At 46.6% G+C, this 22,531-nt stretch overlaps 9 non-coding genes and 1 pseudogene across 9 annotated transcripts; all 10 read right to left on the bottom strand.

The window, feature by feature from the left end:
• Positions 1-1,769: 1,769 nt before the first annotated feature.
• On the bottom strand, positions 1,770-1,902 carry LOC130300979 (U2 spliceosomal RNA; annotated as a pseudogene).
• Positions 1,903-3,991: 2,089 nt separating this feature from the next.
• Positions 3,992-4,182, bottom strand: LOC130300947 (U2 spliceosomal RNA). Its single transcript, XR_008851677.1, has one exon. It is a non-coding gene; the product is annotated as a U2 spliceosomal RNA (small nuclear RNA).
• Positions 4,183-6,271: 2,089 nt separating this feature from the next.
• On the bottom strand, positions 6,272-6,462 carry LOC130300946 (U2 spliceosomal RNA). Its single transcript, XR_008851676.1, has one exon. It is a non-coding gene; the product is annotated as a U2 spliceosomal RNA (small nuclear RNA).
• A 2,101-nt stretch (positions 6,463-8,563) lies between these two features.
• LOC130300945 (U2 spliceosomal RNA) lies at positions 8,564-8,754 on the bottom strand. The gene has a single exon (XR_008851675.1). It is a non-coding gene; the product is annotated as a U2 spliceosomal RNA (small nuclear RNA).
• A 2,090-nt stretch (positions 8,755-10,844) lies between these two features.
• Positions 10,845-11,035, bottom strand: LOC130300944 (U2 spliceosomal RNA). The gene has a single exon (XR_008851674.1). It is a non-coding gene; the product is annotated as a U2 spliceosomal RNA (small nuclear RNA).
• A 2,108-nt stretch (positions 11,036-13,143) lies between these two features.
• LOC130300942 (U2 spliceosomal RNA) lies at positions 13,144-13,334 on the bottom strand. The gene has a single exon (XR_008851673.1). It is a non-coding gene; the product is annotated as a U2 spliceosomal RNA (small nuclear RNA).
• Positions 13,335-15,426: 2,092 nt separating this feature from the next.
• Positions 15,427-15,617, bottom strand: LOC130300941 (U2 spliceosomal RNA). The gene has a single exon (XR_008851672.1). It is a non-coding gene; the product is annotated as a U2 spliceosomal RNA (small nuclear RNA).
• Positions 15,618-17,698: 2,081 nt separating this feature from the next.
• On the bottom strand, positions 17,699-17,889 carry LOC130300939 (U2 spliceosomal RNA). The gene has a single exon (XR_008851670.1). It is a non-coding gene; the product is annotated as a U2 spliceosomal RNA (small nuclear RNA).
• Positions 17,890-19,981: 2,092 nt separating this feature from the next.
• Positions 19,982-20,172, bottom strand: LOC130300938 (U2 spliceosomal RNA). The gene has a single exon (XR_008851669.1). It is a non-coding gene; the product is annotated as a U2 spliceosomal RNA (small nuclear RNA).
• Positions 20,173-22,259: 2,087 nt separating this feature from the next.
• On the bottom strand, positions 22,260-22,450 carry LOC130300937 (U2 spliceosomal RNA). The gene has a single exon (XR_008851668.1). It is a non-coding gene; the product is annotated as a U2 spliceosomal RNA (small nuclear RNA).
• Positions 22,451-22,531: the final 81 nt, after the last annotated feature.

The raw sequence follows: 22,531 nt of genomic DNA, 5'->3' as shown, positions 1-22,531 counted from the left end.
ATTTAAACTATGCGGGATGCCGCACTCCTGCAGGAAAACCACAGAAGCAGCAAAAATAGACAAGTAGTTAAAAAGGGCAACCCGTTTCGCTCGTGAACTTATACTTCTTACATTCATAGACAATCCGGACAACTCAGCCATTGGAGATGTAAAAAAAAGGGAGGCTCAGATAACAAACTAAAAACCAGATTGCGCACTGGAGCTCTCGTTACCCCCCACCTCTGACTCTACCGTACACATAGAGGAAGCCGGAGAGGAACCACCATCGCTCGAGCAGCCCCCCTCTTCCAAGACCACAGGTGTATAGACGGAGTACATTGGTAAGAACAGCTTCTGGGCTCCATTCTCTTTTTCGGCGTCCACCTCTTGCCCCTCCATAGGGGTCGGGTGCGTACTTAGGTCCGTTTCCGGGACCTCGGAGATGGTCACCCCTGAAACCTCCTCCTGGCTGGGAGGAGGAGGGGTATCCACCGCTGGGACCTGTGGAGGAGCTTCACTTGGAGCCCCCGTCACGACAGGAACTTCCATCTGCTCCTCCTGGACCACCTCCGAGTCCGGACGCCCTTTGGAGCCCCTTCGTCTTTTCACCTTTGCTACTCCGTCCGGGTTTTCACACTCAGGGGGACCCCGAGCAGGAGGACCTTCCGGGGTGGAATCGGGCACCTCTCGCTCTTCCACCTTCTCTGAGGTATCTGCCCGATCCCCTCTCGCATTTCTCTTCCCCGGCCTCCTCTCATTTGGGGTCCCCCTTTCCACCTGTGCCTCTTTCTCCTGGGGTTCTTTTGGGGGGGCCGTGGTCTCCATCTCACAGCTTACCTCTTCTTGTGGGGGGTGCTCCTCCTCTCTGGCTTTTCCCCAGGCTGGTCTCCGGACGTCTCTCTTGGGTTGCCCTTGCTGTTCTGTGGTTTTTTTTGGTCTGTGGGGACAGAAAGCATACACGTGACCAAAGTGACGGCAAAAATTACATCTCAAACCCTTATCACATTTTTCTGTTTCATGTTGCATGCTTCCACATTTCTTACAGGAACTTTCACAATTTTCCTTTATGTGCCCATAACGTTGGCACCTTCTGCAGAAGTTTGGCATTCCCGCAAAAAAGAGGTCGCCACACACATTGTTTAATTTAAAACGAGCAGGCGGTAATAGTATCCCCCCTGGGAGGGTGGGGTCTTTGTTGCACGTGACTTGATATCGCCATTTTGAGGTCCAGACACCACAGTCGTTCATGATTTTTCCTCTGAACTCCACCTTTTTAAAGTAGGCTGCCAGGAACCCATCGATCTCTCTCTGATTTACAAAAGGGGAGTACATCTTCACGACAATCAACTTGGTTTCATCTAGGACGTGCTCGACAATTTGGATACCCTTAAGCCTCGGATCATCTTGCTTTGGAATTTTCATTACTGCATCTAAGAATACGCCTTCCCCTATGAAAGTGCAGTCGTAGATCCTCCGCTTAGGGTAATCCTGGATGGCCAAAATCTCTCGCTTACGAACATTAAGAATCTTGTCGAGCACGTCCTCTATCACGAACCTCATGCCACGTGCATCCGCCGCATCACCTGTGAGAATGACCCGCACAGTGTGTTTAATCCGGGCATAAGCCGGTACCGAACCAGGATCTAGATCTTCATCCATGGTTCATTCGTGTTTTGGTCTGGTTCTCTCCGCTCCAACCAACCAGCCAATTCGCTCAAACCTCTCTCCACCCGAAGGCTTTGAGAGGCGATCGCAACCCGTTACCCTGGGACTAAGCCCTCTCCCCAATAGCAACAAGTGGGTGAAGCCCAGGCAATAAACCTGGGCGATCCCACAAGGCCGAGGAGAGGGGTACCCGAGTACCTTCTGACCAGATCTCCTGTATTACTACACTTGATCTTAGCCAAAAGGCCGAGAAGCGATAACCGTGAAAGGGGCGGGCCCAACAAGGTGCCCTTCATGGGCACTATCACTGCTTGCTGTCAGGGAGGCTGCCAGACAATTTTCCATGCACACTCTGGGCTGGGGGGCAGTCAACCACCAGTACACACAGCAGAACCTAAACCCATACCATTATTGCTAAGCAGCAAGACAGGGGCCCATTGCACTCCCACGGGGCCTTTTTAAATGCAATCCATAACCCGGATTTGCCAGGAACCCTTCTTACTCCTCCTACTTGCATGTGACACTGGGCTTAGGATCTGCATAGGAAACACACACACAAGCACACACCTACCTTTGTTGCCTGCAGATGCCTCCTTGGCTGTCCCCAAACGGTATCAAACCAACACCCACGGGAAGCTGTAAGCATAGAGGACATGCCTGCACCCCATTGGACTTACCTGTGTGGGTTAAACCCGGGTTATTTGACAACCTATGGCGGTGATGGTTCTGCTCAGGCAGAGCAGTGCTGATGCTCCTCATAAAGCTGTCGCTGCTGTGAAGGTTCTAGGTGACATCACAAATCCCTATGGTTACATACACAACAAAGCTGGGTTGTTGTTGTTTACACTCTGCAAGGCCTGTGGAAGTGAGTGACATCATAGCACTGTAGTTCTGAGGGTTCTAGATGGATGCAACAATCTCCTGTTGCTTCTATGAAGGCCATAATAGACGACATCACCAAACAGCTCCATAGTCACATACACAGCAAAGGAGAGATGTTGTTTACACCTAGTGATGTCAGTGGTATTGAGTGACATCACAGCACAGTGCTAAGGCTCCTGGGCCTGGACACAGCAGCGGCTGCAATATCTCAACGGAGAATACGTTTATATATATGTGTGTGTGTGCGCGTATATATATATATATATATATATATATATATATATATATTTCTTCGCCGAAATCACTTTTAAACCCATTTCCACCTTTTTTTCCCTTCTCTTCCTCTTACTTTTTTTTCACGTTTTTTTACGTTTTTCTCCTTTTCGCCTCTTTTCTGGGCGTATTATTCTTCTTTTTCTTCTTTTTTTTCGTCTAATGCATACCCCATCAGTGCAGCAATGCTTATTCAATACCGCCAGCAGATGGAGACACTGGGGGATAATTTTCTAAGGATTTATACTGATTTTTCCTGTCTGAATTTGTCGCACAGAAAGTTGCAGGCCAAATATGTGTGACATTTCTGCGACTTTAGCTTCTAGAGCATTTTTACAACATTATACATAGGTGCTGAATACATAAAAAGCGACTGTTCAGCGACAGACAAGTCGCATCGGCTGAAAGTAGGCCAGAATGTCAGTCCATGTTGGAGCAGGTTTAGATACAGTCTAAAGTATAGATCTCAAAGTCTGTGCACAGAATTTAGCAAGGGCCTCGCACCTTCTGATGCATCAGGTAGGTGCACAATAGCATAGCCTAACCCTCTGTACTTTGGTCTATATTGATGCGGGACATAGACAGCCAGCTGATGACCAATCCATTAGTGCAATGGATGGCTGGAAGCATTTGTCTTTGCCTTTGCAATACCACAGAAGCAATGCATGGTCAATGTACAGCAATGACACACCTGTGTGAACAGCCAGGAGACCCCCCCCCCCCCCCCCCATGTTATGTTACATAGTTACATAGTTAGTACGGTCGAAAAAAGACATATGTCCATCAAGTTCAACCAGGGAATTAAGGGGTAGGGGTGTGGCGCGATATTGGGGAAGGGATGAGATTTTATATTTCTTCATAAGCATTAATCTTATTTTGTCAATTAGGAACATTCAGCACCCACCCGCTATCAAGGCAGCTGCCTATCATGTCATGCCCTACCTGCACAGGTGTGCTGGCTACTCAAATGATCCAATTAAGGAGGCCATTTAGTCAGCAGCAGCAGAAGTCCTGTGCCTGGACGCTCCAACAGCGGCCAGACACAAGCAGAAGCAGAAGCAGCAGAAGCAGCAGCAGCACCACCTTTTGTTTTTTGGCTGCAGCAGCAGCAAGGCCCACAGGGCTGGCTAGCTGGCTAGCCAGCAAGCAGGTAGCAATGAAAGTAGGAATCTTTCTTTTTAACCCTGTAAGGGGGTGGTGCACTGTACCCGAAGATACTGCCATATCGGGTCAATGCATAGGGCGACGGAAGCAAGCTTCGAAATCGGCCCCCGTTCTCAAAAATCCATTTAATATATGGTCCCCAGATAGGGGACGTATCAGATATTAAACTGATAAGAACAGATACTACACTTGATCTTAGCCAAAAGGCCGAGAAGCGATAACCGTGAAAGGGGCGGGCCCAACAAGGTGCCCTTCATGGGCACTATCACTGCTTGCTGTCAGGGAGGCTGCCAGACAATTTTCCATGCACACTCTGGGCTGGGGGGCAGTCAACCACCAGTACACACAGCAGAACCTAAACCCATACCATTATTGCTAAGCAGCAAGACAGGGGCCCATTGCACTCCCACGGGGCCTTTTTAAATGCAATCCATAACCCGGATTTGCCAGGAACCCTTCTTACTCCTCCTACTTGCATGTGACACTGGGCTTAGGATCTGCATAGGAAACACACACACAAGCACACACCTACCTTTGTTGCCTGCAGATGCCTCCTTGGCTGTCCCCAAACGGTATCAAACCAACACCCACGGGAAGCTGTAAGCATAGAGGACATGCCTGCACCCCATTGGACTTACCTGTGTGGGTTAAACCCGGGTTATTTGACAACCTATGGCGGTGATGGTTCTGCTCAGGCAGAGCAGTGCTGATGCTCCTCATAAAGCTGTCGCTGCTGTGAAGGTTCTAGGTGACATCACAAATCCCTATGGTTACATACACAACAAAGCTGGGTTGTTGTTGTTTACACTCTGCAAGGCCTGTGGAAGTGAGTGACATCATAGCACTGTAGTTCTGAGGGTTCTAGATGGATGCAACAATCTCCTGTTGCTTCTATGAAGGCCATAATAGACGACATCACCAAACAGCTCCATAGTCACATACACAGCAAAGGAGAGATGTTGTTTACACCTAGTGATGTCAGTGGTATTGAGTGACATCACAGCACAGTGCTAAGGCTCCTGGGCCTGGACACAGCAGCGGCTGCAATATCTCAACGGAGAATACGTTTATATATATGTGTGTGTGTGCGCGTATATATATATATATATATATATATATATATATATATATATATTTCTCCGCCGAAATCACTTTTAAACCCATTTCCACCTTTTTTTCCCTTCTCTTCCTCTTACTTTTTTTTCACGTTTTTTTACGTTTTTCTCCTTTTCGCCTCTTTTCTGGGCGTATTATTCTTCTTTTTCTTCTTTTTTTTCGTCTAATGCATACCCCATCAGTGCAGCAATGCTTATTCAATACCGCCAGCAGATGGAGACACTGGGGGATAATTTTCTAAGGATTTATACTGATTTTTCCTGTCTGAATTTGTCGCACAGAAAGTTGCAGGCCAAATATGTGTGACATTTCTGCGACTTTAGCTTCTAGAGCATTTTTACAACATTATACATAGGTGCTGAATACATAAAAAGCGACTGTTCAGCGACAGACAAGTCGCATCGGCTGAAAGTAGGCCAGAATGTCAGTCCATGTTGGAGCAGGTTTAGATACAGTCTAAAGTATAGATCTCAAAGTCTGTGCACAGAATTTAGCAAGGGCCTCGCACCTTCTGATGCATCAGGTAGGTGCACAATAGCATAGCCTAACCCTCTGTACTTTGGTCTATATTGATGGGGGACATAGACAGCCAGCTGATGACCAATCCATTAGTGCAATGGATGGCTGGAAGCATTTGTCTTTGCCTTTGCAATACCACAGAAGCAATGCATGGTCAATGTACAGCAATGACACACCTGTGTGAACAGCCAGGAGACCCCCCCCCCCCCCATGTTATGTTACATAGTTACATAGTTAGTACGGTCGAAAAAAGACATATGTCCATCAAGTTCAACCAGGGAATTAAGGGGTAGGGGTGTGGCGCGATATTGGGGAAGGGATGAGATTTTATATTTCTTCATAAGCATTAATCTTATTTTGTCAATTAGGAACATTCAGCACCCACCCGCTATCAAGGCAGCTGCCTATCATGTCATGCCCTACCTGCACAGGTGTGCTGGCTACTCAAATGATCCAATTAAGGAGGCCATTTAGTCAGCAGCAGCAGAAGTCCTGTGCCTGGACGCTCCAACAGCGGCCAGACACAAGCAGAAGCAGAAGCAGCAGAAGCAGCAGCAGCACCACCTTTTGTTTTTTGGCTGCAGCAGCAGCAAGGCCCACAGGGCTGGCTAGCTGGCTAGCCAGCAAGCAGGTAGCAATGAAAGTAGGAATCTTTCTTTTTAACCCTGTAAGGGGGTGGTGCACTGTACCCGAAGATACTGCCATATCGGGTCAATGCATAGGGCGACGGAAGCAAGCTTCGAAATCGGCCCCCGTTCTCAAAAATCCATTTAATATATGGTCCCCAGATAGGGGACGTATCAGATATTAAACTGATAAGAACAGATACTACACTTGATCTTAGCCAAAAGGCCGAGAAGCGATAACCGTGAAAGGGGCGGGCCCAACAAGGTGCCCTTCATGGGCACTATCACTGCTTGCTGTCAGGGAGGCTGCCAGACAATTTTCCATGCACACTCTGGGCTGGGGGGCAGTCAACCACCAGTACACACAGCAGAACCTAAACCCATACCATTATTGCTAAGCAGCAAGACAGGGGCCCATTGCACTCCCACGGGGCCTTTTTAAATGCAATCCATAACCCGGATTTGCCAGGAACCCTTCTTACTCCTCCTACTTGCATGTGACACTGGGCTTAGGATCTGCATAGGAAACACACACACAAGCACACACCTACCTTTGTTGCCTGCAGATGCCTCCTTGGCTGTCCCCAAACGGTATCAAACCAACACCCACGGGAAGCTGTAAGCATAGAGGACATGCCTGCACCCCATTGGACTTACCTGTGTGGGTTAAACCCGGGTTATTTGACAACCTATGGCGGTGATGGTTCTGCTCAGGCAGAGCAGTGCTGATGCTCCTCATAAAGCTGTCGCTGCTGTGAAGGTTCTAGGTGACATCACAAATCCCTATGGTTACATACACAACAAAGCTGGGTTGTTGTTGTTTACACTCTGCAAGGCCTGTGGAAGTGAGTGACATCATAGCACTGTAGTTCTGAGGGTTCTAGATGGATGCAACAATCTCCTGTTGCTTCTATGAAGGCCATAATAGACGACATCACCAAACAGCTCCATAGTCACATACACAGCAAAGGAGAGATGTTGTTTACACCTAGTGATGTCAGTGGTATTGAGTGACATCACAGCACAGTGCTAAGGCTCCTGGGCCTGGACACAGCAGCGGCTGCAATATCTCAACGGAGAATACGTTTATATATATGTGTGTGTGTGCGCGTATATATATATATATATATATATATATATATATATATATATATATATATATATATTCTCCGCCGAAATCACTTTTAAACCCATTTCCACCTTTTTTTCCCTTCTCTTCCTCTTACTTTTTTTTCACGTTTTTTTACGTTTTTCTCCTTTTCGCCTCTTTTCTGGGCGTATTATTCTTCTTTTTCTTCTTTTTTTTCGTCTAATGCATACCCCATCAGTGCAGCAATGCTTATTCAATACCGCCAGCAGATGGAGACACTGGGGGATAATTTTCTAAGGATTTATACTGATTTTTCCTGTCTGAATTTGTCGCACAGAAAGTTGCAGGCCAAATATGTGTGACATTTCTGCGACTTTAGCTTCTAGAGCATTTTTACAACATTATACATAGGTGCTGAATACATAAAAAGCGACTGTTCAGCGACAGACAAGTCGCATCGGCTGAAAGTAGGCCAGAATGTCAGTCCATGTTGGAGCAGGTTTAGATACAGTCTAAAGTATAGATCTCAAAGTCTGTGCACAGAATTTAGCAAGGGCCTCGCACCTTCTGATGCATCAGGTAGGTGCACAATAGCATAGCCTAACCCTCTGTACTTTGGTCTATATTGATGCGGGACATAGACAGCCAGCTGATGACCAATCCATTAGTGCAATGGATGGCTGGAAGCATTTGTCTTTGCCTTTGCAATACCACAGAAGCAATGCATGGTCAATGTACAGCAATGACACACCTGTGTGAACAGCCAGGAGACCCCCCCCCCCCCCCATGTTATGTTACATAGTTACATAGTTAGTACGGTCGAAAAAAGACATATGTCCATCAAGTTCAACCAGGGAATTAAGGGGTAGGGGTGTGGCGCGATATTGGGGAAGGGATGAGATTTTATATTTCTTCATAAGCATTAATCTTATTTTGTCAATTAGGAACATTCAGCACCCACCCGCTATCAAGGCAGCTGCCTATCATGTCATGCCCTACCTGCACAGGTGTGCTGGCTACTCAAATGATCCAATTAAGGAGGCCATTTAGTCAGCAGCAGCAGAAGTCCTGTGCCTGGACGCTCCAACAGCGGCCAGACACAAGCAGAAGCAGAAGCAGCAGAAGCAGCAGCAGCACCACCTTTTGTTTTTTGGCTGCAGCAGCAGCAAGGCCCACAGGGCTGGCTAGCTGGCTAGCCAGCAAGCAGGTAGCAATGAAAGTAGGAATCTTTCTTTTTAACCCTGTAAGGGGGTGGTGCACTGTACCCGAAGATACTGCCATATCGGGTCAATGCATAGGGCGACGGAAGCAAGCTTCGAAATCGGCCCCCGTTCTCAAAAATCCATTTAATATATGGTCCCCAGATAGGGGACGTATCAGATATTAAACTGATAAGAACAGATACTACACTTGATCTTAGCCAAAAGGCCGAGAAGCGATAACCGTGAAAGGGGCGGGCCCAACAAGGTGCCCTTCATGGGCACTATCACTGCTTGCTGTCAGGGAGGCTGCCAGACAATTTTCCATGCACACTCTGGGCTGGGGGGCAGTCAACCACCAGTACACACAGCAGAACCTAAACCCATACCATTATTGCTAAGCAGCAAGACAGGGGCCCATTGCACTCCCACGGGGCCTTTTTAAATGCAATCCATAACCCGGATTTGCCAGGAACCCTTCTTACTCCTCCTACTTGCATGTGACACTGGGCTTAGGATCTGCATAGGAAACACACACACAAGCACACACCTACCTTTGTTGCCTGCAGATGCCTCCTTGGCTGTCCCCAAACGGTATCAAACCAACACCCACGGGAAGCTGTAAGCATAGAGGACATGCCTGCACCCCATTGGACTTACCTGTGTGGGTTAAACCCGGGTTATTTGACAACCTATGGCGGTGATGGTTCTGCTCAGGCAGAGCAGTGCTGATGCTCCTCATAAAGCTGTCGCTGCTGTGAAGGTTCTAGGTGACATCACAAATCCCTATGGTTACATACACAACAAAGCTGGGTTGTTGTTGTTTACACTCTGCAAGGCCTGTGGAAGTGAGTGACATCATAGCACTGTAGTTCTGAGGGTTCTAGATGGATGCAACAATCTCCTGTTGCTTCTATGAAGGCCATAATAGACGACATCACCAAACAGCTCCATAGTCACATACACAGCAAAGGAGAGATGTTGTTTACACCTAGTGATGTCAGTGGTATTGAGTGACATCACAGCACAGTGCTAAGGCTCCTGGGCCTGGACACAGCAGCGGCTGCAATATCTCAACGGAGAATACGTTTATATATATGTGTGTGTGTGCGCGTATATATATATATATATATATATATATATATATATATATATATTTCTCCGCCGAAATCACTTTTAAACCCATTTCCACCTTTTTTTCCCTTCTCTTCCTCTTACTTTTTTTTCACGTTTTTTTACGTTTTTCTCCTTTTCGCCTCTTTTCTGGGCGTATTATTCTTCTTTTTCTTCTTTTTTTTCGTCTAATGCATACCCCATCAGTGCAGCAATGCTTATTCAATACCGCCAGCAGATGGAGACACTGGGGGATAATTTTCTAAGGATTTATACTGATTTTTCCTGTCTGAATTTGTCGCACAGAAAGTTGCAGGCCAAATATGTGTGACATTTCTGCGACTTTAGCTTCTAGAGCATTTTTACAACATTATACATAGGTGCTGAATACATAAAAAGCGACTGTTCAGCGACAGACAAGTCGCATCGGCTGAAAGTAGGCCAGAATGTCAGTCCATGTTGGAGCAGGTTTAGATACAGTCTAAAGTATAGATCTCAAAGTCTGTGCACAGAATTTAGCAAGGGCCTCGCACCTTCTGATGCATCAGGTAGGTGCACAATAGCATAGCCTAACCCTCTGTACTTTGGTCTATATTGATGCGGGACATAGACAGCCAGCTGATGACCAATCCATTAGTGCAATGGATGGCTGGAAGCATTTGTCTTTGCCTTTGCAATACCACAGAAGCAATGCATGGTCAATGTACAGCAATGACACACCTGTGTGAACAGCCAGGAGACCCCCCCCCCCCCCCATGTTATGTTACATAGTTACATAGTTAGTACGGTCGAAAAAAGACATATGTCCATCAAGTTCAACCAGGGAATTAAGGGGTAGGGGTGTGGCGCGATATTGGGGAAGGGATGAGATTTTATATTTCTTCATAAGCATTAATCTTATTTTGTCAATTAGGAACATTCAGCACCCACCCGCTATCAAGGCAGCTGCCTATCATGTCATGCCCTACCTGCACAGGTGTGCTGGTTACTCAAATGATCCAATTAAGGAGGCCATTTAGTCAGCAGCAGCAGAAGTCCTGTGCCTGGACGCTCCAACAGCGGCCAGACACAAGCAGAAGCAGAAGCAGCAGAAGCAGCAGCAGCACCACCTTTTGTTTTTTGGCTGCAGCAGCAGCAAGGCCCACAGGGCTGGCTAGCTGGCTAGCCAGCAAGCAGGTAGCAATGAAAGTAGGAATCTTTCTTTTTAACCCTGTAAGGGGGTGGTGCACTGTACCCGAAGATACTGCCATATCGGGTCAATGCATAGGGCGACGGAAGCAAGCTTCGAAATCGGCCCCCGTTCTCAAAAATCCATTTAATATATGGTCCCCAGATAGGGGACGTATCAGATATTAAACTGATAAGAACAGATACTACACTTGATCTTAGCCAAAAGGCCGAGAAGCGATAACCGTGAAAGGGGCGGGCCCAACAAGGTGCCCTTCATGGGCACTATCACTGCTTGCTGTCAGGGAGGCTGCCAGACAATTTTCCATGCACACTCTGGGCTGGGGGGCAGTCAACCACCAGTACACACAGCAGAACCTAAACCCATACCATTATTGCTAAGCAGCAAGACAGGGGCCCATTGCACTCCCACGGGGCCTTTTTAAATGCAATCCATAACCCGGATTTGCCAGGAACCCTTCTTACTCCTCCTACTTGCATGTGACACTGGGCTTAGGATCTGCATAGGAAACACACACACAAGCACACACCTACCTTTGTTGCCTGCAGATGCCTCCTTGGCTGTCCCCAAACGGTATCAAACCAACACCCACGGGAAGCTGTAAGCATAGAGGACATGCCTGCACCCCATTGGACTTACCTGTGTGGGTTAAACCCGGGTTATTTGACAACCTATGGCGGTGATGGTTCTGCTCAGGCAGAGCAGTGCTGATGCTCCTCATAAAGCTGTCGCTGCTGTGAAGGTTCTAGGTGACATCACAAATCCCTATGGTTACATACACAACAAAGCTGGGTTGTTGTTGTTTACACTCTGCAAGGCCTGTGGAAGTGAGTGACATCATAGCACTGTAGTTCTGAGGGTTCTAGATGGATGCAACAATCTCCTGTTGCTTCTATGAAGGCCATAATAGACGACATCACCAAACAGCTCCATAGTCACATACACAGCAAAGGAGAGATGTTGTTTACACCTAGTGATGTCAGTGGTATTGAGTGACATCACAGCACAGTGCTAAGGCTCCTGGGCCTGGACACAGCAGCGGCTGCAATATCTCAACGGAGAATACGTTTATATATATGTGTGTGTGTGCGCGTATATATATATATATATATATATATATATATATATATATATATATATATTTCTCCGCCGAAATCACTTTTAAACCCATTTCCACCTTTTTTTCCCTTCTCTTCCTCTTACTTTTTTTTCACGTTTTTTTACGTTTTTCTCCTTTTCGCCTCTTTTCTGGGCGTATTATTCTTCTTTTTCTTCTTTTTTTTCGTCTAATGCATACCCCATCAGTGCAGCAATGCTTATTCAATACCGCCAGCAGATGGAGACACTGGGGGATAATTTTCTAAGGATTTATACTGATTTTTCCTGTCTGAATTTGTCGCACAGAAAGTTGCAGGCCAAATATGTGTGACATTTCTGCGACTTTAGCTTCTAGAGCATTTTTACAACATTATACATAGGTGCTGAATACATAAAAAGCGACTGTTCAGCGACAGACAAGTCGCATCGGCTGAAAGTAGGCCAGAATGTCAGTCCATGTTGGAGCAGGTTTAGATACAGTCTAAAGTATAGATCTCAAAGTCTGTGCACAGAATTTAGCAAGGGCCTCGCACCTTCTGATGCATCAGGTAGGTGCACAATAGCATAGCCTAACCCTCTGTACTTTGGTCTATATTGATGCGGGACATAGACAGCCAGCTGATGACCAATCCATTAGTGCAATGGATGGCTGGAAGCATTTGTCTTTGCCTTTGCAATACCACAGAAGCAATGCATGGTCAATGTACAGCAATGACACACCTGTGTGAACAGCCAGGAGACCCCCCCCCCCCCCCCCCATGTTATGTTACATAGTTACATAGTTAGTACGGTCGAAAAAAGACATATGTCCATCAAGTTCAACCAGGGAATTAAGGGGTAGGGGTGTGGCGCGATATTGGGGAAGGGATGAGATTTTATATTTCTTCATAAGCATTAATCTTATTTTGTCAATTAGGAACATTCAGCACCCACCCGCTATCAAGGCAGCTGCCTATCATGTCATGCCCTACCTGCACAGGTGTGCTGGCTACTCAAATGATCCAATTAAGGAGGCCATTTAGTCAGCAGCAGCAGCAGAAGTCCTGTGCCTGGACGCTCCAACAGCGGCCAGACACAAGCAGAAGCAGAAGCAGAAGCAGCAGAAGCAGCAGCAGCACCACCTTTTGTTTTTTGGCTGCAGCAGCAGCAAGGCCCACAGGGCTGGCTAGCTGGCTAGCCAGCAAGCAGGTAGCAATGAAAGTAGGAATCTTTCTTTTTAACCCTGTAAGGGGGTGGTGCACTGTACCCGAAGATACTGCCATATCGGGTCAATGCATAGGGCGACGGAAGCAAGCTTCGAAATCGGCCCCCGTTCTCAAAAATCCATTTAATATATGGTCCCCAGATAGGGGACGTATCAGATATTAAACTGATAAGAACAGATACTACACTTGATCTTAGCCAAAAGGCCGAGAAGCGATAACCGTGAAAGGGGCGGGCCCAACAAGGTGCCCTTCATGGGCACTATCACTGCTTGCTGTCAGGGAGGCTGCCAGACAATTTTCCATGCACACTCTGGGCTGGGGGGCAGTCAACCACCAGTACACACAGCAGAACCTAAACCCATACCATTATTGCTAAGCAGCAAGACAGGGGCCCATTGCACTCCCACGGGGCCTTTTTAAATGCAATCCATAACCCGGATTTGCCAGGAACCCTTCTTACTCCTCCTACTTGCATGTGACACTGGGCTTAGGATCTGCATAGGAAACACACACACAAGCACACACCTACCTTTGTTGCCTGCAGATGCCTCCTTGGCTGTCCCCAAACGGTATCAAACCAACACCCACGGGAAGCTGTAAGCATAGAGGACATGCCTGCACCCCATTGGACTTACCTGTGTGGGTTAAACCCGGGTTATTTGACAACCTATGGCGGTGATGGTTCTGCTCAGGCAGAGCAGTGCTGATGCTCCTCATAAAGCTGTCGCTGCTGTGAAGGTTCTAGGTGACATCACAAATCCCTATGGTTACATACACAACAAAGCTGGGTTGTTGTTGTTTACACTCTGCAAGGCCTGTGGAAGTGAGTGACATCATAGCACTGTAGTTCTGAGGGTTCTAGATGGATGCAACAATCTCCTGTTGCTTCTATGAAGGCCATAATAGACGACATCACCAAACAGCTCCATAGTCACATACACAGCAAAGGAGAGATGTTGTTTACACCTAGTGATGTCAGTGGTATTGAGTGACATCACAGCACAGTGCTAAGGCTCCTGGGCCTGGACACAGCAGCGGCTGCAATATCTCAACGGAGAATACGTTTATATATATGTGTGTGTGTGCGCGTATATATATATATATATATATATATATATATATATATATATATTTCTCCGCCGAAATCACTTTTAAACCCATTTCCACCTTTTTTTCCCTTCTCTTCCTCTTACTTTTTTTTCACGTTTTTTTACGTTTTTCTCCTTTTCGCCTCTTTTCTGGGCGTATTATTCTTCTTTTTCTTCTTTTTTTTCGTCTAATGCATACCCCATCAGTGCAGCAATGCTTATTCAATACCGCCAGCAGATGGAGACACTGGGGGATAATTTTCTAAGGATTTATACTGATTTTTCCTGTCTGAATTTGTCGCACAGAAAGTTGCAGGCCAAATATGTGTGACATTTCTGCGACTTTAGCTTCTAGAGCATTTTTACAACATTATACATAGGTGCTGAATACATAAAAAGCGACTGTTCAGCGACAGACAAGTCGCATCGGCTGAAAGTAGGCCAGAATGTCAGTCCATGTTGGAGCAGGTTTAGATACAGTCTAAAGTATAGATCTCAAAGTCTGTGCACAGAATTTAGCAAGGGCCTCGCACCTTCTGATGCATCAGGTAGGTGCACAATAGCATAGCCTAACCCTCTGTACTTTGGTCTATATTGATGCGGGACATAGACAGCCAGCTGATGACCAATCCATTAGTGCAATGGATGGCTGGAAGCATTTGTCTTTGCCTTTGCAATACCACAGAAGCAATGCATGGTCAATGTACAGCAATGACACACCTGTGTGAACAGCCAGGAGACCCCCCCCCCCCCCCCCATGTTATGTTACATAGTTACATAGTTAGTACGGTCGAAAAAAGACATATGTCCATCAAGCTCAACCAGGGAATTAAGGGGTAGGGGTGTGGCGCGATATTGGGGAAGGGATGAGATTTTATATTTCTTCATAAGCATTAATCTTATTTTGTCAATTAGGAACATTCAGCACCCACCCGCTATCAAGGCAGCTGCCTATCATGTCATGCCCTACCTGCACAGGTGTGCTGGCTACTCAAATGATCCAATTAAGGAGGCCATTTAGTCAGCAGCAGCAGAAGTCCTGTGCCTGGACGCTCCAACAGCGGCCAGACACAAGCAGAAGCAGAAGCAGCAGAAGCAGCAGCAGCACCACCTTTTGTTTTTTGGCTGCAGCAGCAGCAAGGCCCACAGGGCTGGCTAGCTGGCTAGCCAGCAAGCAGGTAGCAATGAAAGTAGGAATCTTTCTTTTTAACCCTGTAAGGGGGTGGTGCACTGTACCCGAAGATACTGCCATATCGGGTCAATGCATAGGGCGACGGAAGCAAGCTTCGAAATCGGCCCCCGTTCTCAAAAATCCATTTAATATATGGTCCCCAGATAGGGGACGTATCAGATATTAAACTGATAAGAACAGATACTACACTTGATCTTAGCCAAAAGGCCGAGAAGCGATAACCGTGAAAGGGGCGGGCCCAACAAGGTGCCCTTCATGGGCACTATCACTGCTTGCTGTCAGGGAGGCTGCCAGACAATTTTCCATGCACACTCTGGGCTGGGGGGCAGTCAACCACCAGTACACACAGCAGAACCTAAACCCATACCATTATTGCTAAGCAGCAAGACAGGGGCCCATTGCACTCCCACGGGGCCTTTTTAAATGCAATCCATAACCCGGATTTGCCAGGAACCCTTCTTACTCCTCCTACTTGCATGTGACACTGGGCTTAGGATCTGCATAGGAAACACACACACAAGCACACACCTACCTTTGTTGCCTGCAGATGCCTCCTTGGCTGTCCCCAAACGGTATCAAACCAACACCCACGGGAAGCTGTAAGCATAGAGGACATGCCTGCACCCCATTGGACTTACCTGTGTGGGTTAAACCCGGGTTATTTGACAACCTATGGCGGTGATGGTTCTGCTCAGGCAGAGCAGTGCTGATGCTCCTCATAAAGCTGTCGCTGCTGTGAAGGTTCTAGGTGACATCACAAATCCCTATGGTTACATACACAACAAAGCTGGGTTGTTGTTGTTTACACTCTGCAAGGCCTGTGGAAGTGAGTGACATCATAGCACTGTAGTTCTGAGGGTTCTAGATGGATGCAACAATCTCCTGTTGCTTCTATGAAGGCCATAATAGACGACATCACCAAACAGCTCCATAGTCACATACACAGCAAAGGAGAGATGTTGTTTACACCTAGTGATGTCAGTGGTATTGAGTGACATCACAGCACAGTGCTAAGGCTCCTGGGCCTGGACACAGCAGCGGCTGCAATATCTCAACGGAGAATACGTTTATATATATGTGTGTGTGTGCGCGTATATATATATATATATATATATATATATATATATTTCTCCGCCGAAATCACTTTTAAACCCATTTCCACCTTTTTTTCCCTTCTCTTCCTCTTACTTTTTTTTCAAGTTTTTTTACGTTTTTCTCCTTTTCGCCTCTTTTCTGGGCGTATTATTCTTCTTTTTCTTCTTTTTTTTCGTCTAATGCATACCCCATCAGTGCAGCAATGCTTATTCAATACCGCCAGCAGATGGAGACACTGGGGGATAATTTTCTAAGGATTTATACTGATTTTTCCTGTCTGAATTTGTCGCACAGAAAGTTGCAGGCCAAATATGTGTGACATTTCTGCGACTTTAGCTTCTAGAGCATTTTTACAACATTATACATAGGTGCTGAATACATAAAAAGCGACTGTTCAGCGACAGACAAGTCGCATCGGCTGAAAGTAGGCCAGAATGTCAGTCCATGTTGGAGCAGGTTTAGATACAGTCTAAAGTATAGATCTCAAAGTCTGTGCACAGAATTTAGCAAGGGCCTCGCACCTTCTGATGCATCAGGTAGGTGCACAATAGCATAGCCTAACCCTCTGTACTTTGGTCTATATTGATGCGGGACATAGACAGCCAGCTGATGACCAATCCATTAGTGCAATGGATGGTTGGAAGCATTTGTCTTTGCCTTTGCAATACCACAGAAGCAATGCATGGTCAATGTACAGCAATGACACACCTGTGTGAACAGCCAGGAGACCCCCCCCCCCCCCATGTTATGTTACATAGTTACATAGTTAGTACGGTCGAAAAAAGACATATGTCCATCAAGTTCAACCAGGGAATTAAGGGGTAGGGGTGTGGCGCGATATTGGGGAAGGGATGAGATTTTATATTTCTTCATAAGCATTAATCTTATTTTGTCAATTAGGAACATTCAGCACCCACCCGCTATCAAGGCAGCTGCCTATCATGTCATGCCCTACCTGCACAGGTGTGCTGGCTACTCAAATGATCCAATTAAGGAGGCCATTTAGTCAGCAGCAGCAGAAGTCCTGTGCCTGGACGCTCCAACAGCGGCCAGACACAAGCAGAAGCAGAAGCAGCAGAAGCAGGAGCAGCACCACCTTTTGTTTTTTGGCTGCAGCAGCAGCAAGGCCCACAGGGCTGGCTAGCTGGCTAGCCAGCAAGCAGGTAGCAATGAAAGTAGGAATCTTTCTTTTTAACCCTGTAAGGGGGTGGTGCACTGTACCCGAAGATACTGCCATATCGGGTCAATGCATAGGGCGACGGAAGCAAGCTTCGAAATCGGCCCCCGTTCTCAAAAATCCATTTAATATATGGTCCCCAGATAGGGGACGTATCAGATATTAAACTGATAAGAACAGATACTACACTTGATCTTAGCCAAAAGGCCGAGAAGCGATAACCGTGAAAGGGGCGGGCCCAACAAGGTGCCCTTCATGGGCACTATCACTGCTTGCTGTCAGGGAGGCTGCCAGACAATTTTCCATGCACACTCTGGGCTGGGGGGCAGTCAAAAACCAGTACACACAGCAGAACCTAAACCCATACCATTATTGCTAAGCAGCAAGACAGGGGCCCATTGCACTCCCACGGGGCCTTTTTAAATGCAATCCATAACCCGGATTTGCCAGGAACCCTTCTTACTCCTCCTACTTGCATGTGACACTGGGCTTAGGATCTGCATAGGAAACACACACACAAGCACACACCTACCTTTGTTGCCTGCAGATGCCTCCTTGGCTGTCCCCAAACGGTATCAAACCAACACCCACGGGAAGCTGTAAGCATAGAGGACATGCCTGCACCCCATTGGACTTACCTGTGTGGGTTAAACCCGGGTTATTTGACAACCTATGGCGGTGATGGTTCTGCTCAGGCAGAGCAGTGCTGATGCTCCTCATAAAGCTGTCGCTGCTGTGAAGGTTCTAGGTGACATCACAAATCCCTATGGTTACATACACAACAAAGCTGGGTTGTTGTTGTTTACACTCTGCAAGGCCTGTGGAAGTGAGTGACATCATAGCACTGTAGTTCTGAGGGTTCTAGATGGATGCAACAATCTCCTGTTGCTTCTATGAAGGCCATAATAGACGACATCACCAAACAGCTCCATAGTCACATACACAGCAAAGGAGAGATGTTGTTTACACCTAGTGATGTCAGTGGTATTGAGTGACATCACAGCACAGTGCTAAGGCTCCTGGGCCTGGACACAGCAGCGGCTGCAATATCTCAACGGAGAATACGTTTATATATATGTGTGTGTGTGCGCGTATATATATATATATATATATATATATATATATATATATATATATTTCTCCGCCGAAATCACTTTTAAACCCATTTCCACCTTTTTTTCCCTTCTCTTCCTCTTACTTTTTTTTCACGTTTTTTTACGTTTTTCTCCTTTTCGCCTCTTTTCTGGGCGTATTATTCTTCTTTTTCTTCTTTTTTTTCGTCTAATGCATACCCCATCAGTGCAGCAATGCTTATTCAATACCGCCAGCAGATGGAGACACTGGGGGATAATTTTCTAAGGATTTATACTGATTTTTCCTGTCTGAATTTGTCGCACAGAAAGTTGCAGGCCAAATATGTGTGACATTTCTGCGACTTTAGCTTCTAGAGCATTTTTACAACATTATACATAGGTGCTGAATACATAAAAAGCGACTGTTCAGCGACAGACAAGTCGCATCGGCTGAAAGTAGGCCAGAATGTCAGTCCATGTTGGAGCAGGTTTAGATACAGTCTAAAGTATAGATCTCAAAGTCTGTGCACAGAATTTAGCAAGGGCCTCGCACCTTCTGATGCATCAGGTAGGTGCACAATAGCATAGCCTAACCCTCTGTACTTTGGTCTATATTGATGCGGGACATAGACAGCCAGCTGATGACCAATCCATTAGTGCAATGGATGGCTGGAAGCATTTGTCTTTGCCTTTGCAATACCACAGAAGCAATGCATGGTCAATGTACAGCAATGACACACCTGTGTGAACAGCCAGGAGACCCCCCCCCCCCCCCATGTTATGTTACATAGTTACATAGTTAGTACGGTCGAAAAAAGACATATGTCCATCAAGTTCAACCAGGGAATTAAGGGGTAGGGGTGTGGCGCGATATTGGGGAAGGGATGAGATTTTATATTTCTTCATAAGCATTAATCTTATTTTGTCAATTAGGAACATTCAGCACCCACCCGCTATCAAGGCAGCTGCCTATCATGTCATGCCCTACCTGCACAGGTGTGCTGGCTACTCAAATGATCCAATTAAGGAGGCCATTTAGTCAGCAGCAGCAGAAGTCCTGTGCCTGGACGCTCCAACAGCGGCCAGACACAAGCAGAAGCAGAAGCAGCAGAAGCAGCAGCAGCACCACCTTTTGTTTTTTGGCTGCAGCAGCAGCAAGGCCCACAGGGCTGGCTAGCTGGCTAGCCAGCAAGCAGGTAGCAATGAAAGTAGGAATCTTTCTTTTTAACCCTGTAAGGGGGTGGTGCACTGTACCCGAAGATACTGCCATATCGGGTCAATGCATAGGGCGACGGAAGCAAGCTTCGAAATCGGCCCCCGTTCTCAAAAATCCATTTAATATATGGTCCCCAGATAGGGGACGTATCAGATATTAAACTGATAAGAACAGATACTACACTTGATCTTAGCCAAAAGGCCGAGAAGCGATAACCGTGAAAGGGGCGGGCCCAACAAGGTGCCCTTCATGGGCACTATCACTGCTTGCTGTCAGGGAGGCTGCCAGACAATTTTCCATGCACACTCTGGGCTGGGGGGCAGTCAACCACCAGTACACACAGCAGAACCTAAACCCATACCATTATTGCTAAGCAGCAAGACAGGGGCCCATTGCACTCCCACGGGGCCTTTTTAAATGCAATCCATAACCCGGATTTGCCAGGAACCCTTCTTACTCCTCCTACTTGCATGTGACACTGGGCTTAGGATCTGCATAGGAAACACACACACAAGCACACACCTACCTTTGTTGCCTGCAGATGCCTCCTTGGCTGTCCCCAAACGGTATCAAACCAACACCCACGGGAAGCTGTAAGCATAGAGGACATGCCTGCACCCCATTGGACTTACCTGTGTGGGTTAAACCCGGGTTATTTGACAACCTATGGCGGTGATGGTTCTGCTCAGGCAGAGCAGTGCTGATGCTCCTCATAAAGCTGTCGCTGCTGTGAAGGTTCTAGGTGACATCACAAATCCCTATGGTTACATACACAACAAAGCTGGGTTGTTGTTGTTTACACTCTGCAAGGCCTGTGGAAGTGAGTGACATCATAGCACTGTAGTTCTGAGGGTTCTAGATGGATGCAACAATCTCCTGTTGCTTCTATGAAGGCCATAATAGACGACATCACCAAACAGCTCCATAGTCACATACACAGCAAAGGAGAGATGTTGTTTACACCTAGTGATGTCAGTGGTATTGAGTGACATCACAGCACAGTGCTAAGGCTCCTGGGCCTGGACACAGCAGCGGCTGCAATATCTCAACGGAGAATACGTTTATATATATGTGTGTGTGTGCGCGTATATATATATATATATATATATATATATATATATATATATTTCTCCGCCGAAATCACTTTTAAACCCATTTCCACCTTTTTTTCCCTTCTCTTCCTCTTACTTTTTTTTCACGTTTTTTTACGTTTTTCTCCTTTTCGCCTCTTTTCTGGGCGTATTATTCTTCTTTTTCTTCTTTTTTTTCGTCTAATGCATACCCCATCAGTGCAGCAATGCTTATTCAATACCGCCAGCAGATGGAGACACTGGGGGATAATTTTCTAAGGATTTATACTGATTTTTCCTGTCTGAATTTGTCGCACAGAAAGTTGCAGGCCAAATATGTGTGACATTTCTGCGACTTTAGCTTCTAGAGCATTTTTACAACATTATACATAGGTGCTGAATACATAAAAAGCGACTGTTCAGCGACAGACAAGTCACATCGGCTGAAAGTAGGCCAGAATGTCAGTCCATGTTGGAGCAGGTTTAGATACAGTCTAAAGTATAGATCTCAAAGTCTGTGCACAGAATTTAGCAAGGGCCTCGCACCTTCTGATGCATCAGGTAGGTGCACAATAGCATAGCCTAACCCTCTGTACTTTGGTCTATATTGATGCGGGACATAGACAGCCAGCTGATGACCAATCCATTAGTGCAATGGATGGCTGGAAGCATTTGTCTTTGCCTTTGCAATACCACAGAAGCAATGCATGGTCAATGTACAGCAATGACACACCTGTGTGAACAGCCAGGAGACCCCCCCCCCCCCCATGTTATGTTACATAGTTACATAGTTAGTACGGTCGAAAAAAGACATATGTCCATCAAGTTCAACCAGGGAATTAAGGGGTAGGGGTGTGGCGCGATATTGGGGAAGGGATGAGATTTTATATTTCTTCATAAGCATTAATCTTATTTTGTCAATTAGGAACATTCAGCACCCACCCGCTATCAAGGCAGCTGCCTATCATGTCATGCCCTACCTGCACAGGTGTGCTGGCTACTCAAATGATCCAATTAAGGAGGCCATTTAGTCAGCAGCAGCAGAAGTCCTGTGCCTGGACGCTCCAACAGCGGCCAGACACAAGCAGAAGCAGAAGCAGCAGAAGCAGCAGCAGCACCACCTTTTGTTTTTTGGCTGCAGCAGCAGCAAGGCCCACAGGGCTGGCTAGCTGGCTAGCCAGCAAGCAGGTAGCAATGAAAGTAGGAATCTTTCTTTTTAACCCTGTAAGGGGGTGGTGCACTGTACCCGAAGATACTGCCATATCGGGTCAATGCATAGGGCGACGGAAGCAAGCTTCGAAATCGGCCCCCGTTCTCAAAAATCCATTTAATATATGGTCCCCAGATAGGGGACGTATCAGATATTAAACTGATAAGAACAGATACTACACTTGATCTTAGCCAAAAGGCCGAGAAGCGATAACCGTGAAAGGGGCGGGCCCAACAAGGTGCCCTTCATGGGCACTATCACTGCTTGCTGTCAGGGAGGCTGCCAGACAATT

Source organism: Hyla sarda, unplaced genomic scaffold (genome assembly GCF_029499605.1).
Source record: "Hyla sarda isolate aHylSar1 unplaced genomic scaffold, aHylSar1.hap1 scaffold_1106, whole genome shotgun sequence".
Taxonomy (NCBI): Eukaryota; Metazoa; Chordata; class Amphibia; order Anura; family Hylidae; genus Hyla; species Hyla sarda.
Note: the sequence above shows the minus strand (reverse complement) of the source record. Positions and strands in the feature narration are given on the sequence as shown.